The 2,009-nt window shown below is 35.9% G+C and overlaps 1 pseudogene; it reads right to left on the bottom strand.

Annotated features, from left to right (window-relative positions):
* Nucleotides 1–971: 971 nt before the first annotated feature.
* Nucleotides 972–1,579, bottom strand: LOC144368731 (COMM domain-containing protein 2 pseudogene; annotated as a pseudogene).
* Nucleotides 1,580–2,009: the final 430 nt, after the last annotated feature.

Below are 2,009 nucleotides of genomic sequence, written 5' to 3'. Positions count from 1 at the left end.
TTATTGTTATTGATAATGTTACATTCCTTTTCTGTGTATGATAGTCATTTGTATTCCGTTGTAAAATTTCTGGTCATATATTTTGGTCATTTTTAACTAGATTAATTATATTTTTCTTACCAATTTGTAGATTATCTTTACATATTTTTAATTTTCAAGTGTGTTAATTATATTGAAACTTTATCAGTTATATTGAAAATATATTCTTAAATTTCTAAACATTTTTAGTTTAAGACATCATTTCCCCCCCATATAATAAAGCATTGATTACATTATTCTTGTATCCATTATTTACAAATGTAAATGACAGTGTGTCTCTTAGTTGCTTTGGGTATATGGGAAAAATTAATCCTTGTGAAAATATTATTAACAATCACACAAAATTGAGTACTACTTAAGTCAATGAACCATAAGTCAAACTTCAGCAATATGGTAAAAACTACTTATGTTTACATTCAAAGAAAAATGCATGAACTTCCTATAACAATATGGGCATATAATTTAAAAAACTCATACTCACTTTACATTATTCTGTAACTAGTAACATCATGAGATGCTTTTAAAAGTCATGTACAATTTGTAAATACTCTGATTAGGAAAGGAATTAGCTGTAAATTTTATTCTCAAAATTGATCAATAAGGAGGAAAATGCTAGTTAAGCAGACAAAAATGTACCAAAACCAGGGTATTACTCATATATACAGAAGGTATGAACAGTATAGATTTATTTCTAGTTGATTCAATCCTATTTACACATTTAAAATACAAAATTCCATTTCAATCTGTCAAGAAGCTGACCACATTTAGCACCAGAAAAGGAACCTGATTGAGCTTCTGACCATGACCTCAATATCCTGGAAGAGGAAAAGGAATTTCATGGAATCTAGATGCATTTATCAACACCAATTAATAAAAATTAATTCTGAAAAGTAATTCCTGAATTTCATCCATTCACAAATGAGTCAAAGGCATTAGGACCTTAACACTTGGTCCTCCTTGATGTTGTGACCTACTCTCCTACAGTGGTTTGTTTTCATCTCCTCCAAGGATTGTTAGAGTTGCTGAACTAAATGCAGTAGGGTGGCTGAGTCTGCCTGCAGAACTTTGGTGTTGTGGTCTCCATTCTGATTTAGGTGTAGTTTGATAGTCACTGCTGGCTGAATCTGTTGCCTGAGACTTCTGCTTGCAAGTTGTACATGTAGTCGCCACTCAAGGCTGTGGTAACTGGGAAGGCTGGGTGCCATTTCACCCAGAATAGTCCTGATCTCTTTTCTGTTGTCCAGGTAAAGCTGAAGCAATAATTTGCTCAGTTCTTCAGAGAATCCCAGAACAAAAACAGAGTCTTGGAAATCCACTTCAGAAATGATGAGTTGGAGCTCTCGGTGAGCAGGTAGGTCAACCCTTCCACACCATGCTGGACAGTGTTGCTGCTCACGTTGAGCTTCCTGGGGGCGCCCTCGTAGACCTTGGGCATGGTCCCTGGCCTCAGGAACTCCACTCCCGATCCACTCAAGCTCCACTACCACTTCTGCAGGAAGGCCAGCTGCTCCTTAGGCTCTTCCCACAAGTCCAGCAGCATCTTCGCTGGGCACTCTTTTCCCCCCGCAGCACCCCGTCTTCCTGTTTAAGACATCTTTGGACATACAGATGTCTTTAATGTTTTTAAAAAACATTTTTTAGTTATAGTTGGAAACAATACTTTTATTTTATTTATTTATTTTTATGTGGTGCTGAGAATCAAACCCAGCACCTTGCACATGGTAGGCAAGCACTCCACCACCGAGCTCCAGCCCCAACCCCAGATGTTTTTAATTTTATGTGCTCAAATTAATAATCTTTTCTCATGTGATCGTGTGTTTTCATGTGTTTTAAAAGCTATCCACAATATTTCCCACTAATCATTTTAAAATTTCCTTTTAAAATATTAACATGGTTAATATATCTAGAGTTGACCATGCATATGGAATGATGTAGGAATGCAAGTGTGTATTTTATTTGTGGAATGTCAA

Source organism: Ictidomys tridecemlineatus, chromosome 11 (assembly GCF_052094955.1).
Source record: "Ictidomys tridecemlineatus isolate mIctTri1 chromosome 11, mIctTri1.hap1, whole genome shotgun sequence".
NCBI lineage: Eukaryota > Metazoa > Chordata > Mammalia > Rodentia > Sciuridae > Ictidomys > Ictidomys tridecemlineatus.
Note: the sequence above shows the minus strand (reverse complement) of the source record. Positions and strands in the feature narration are given on the sequence as shown.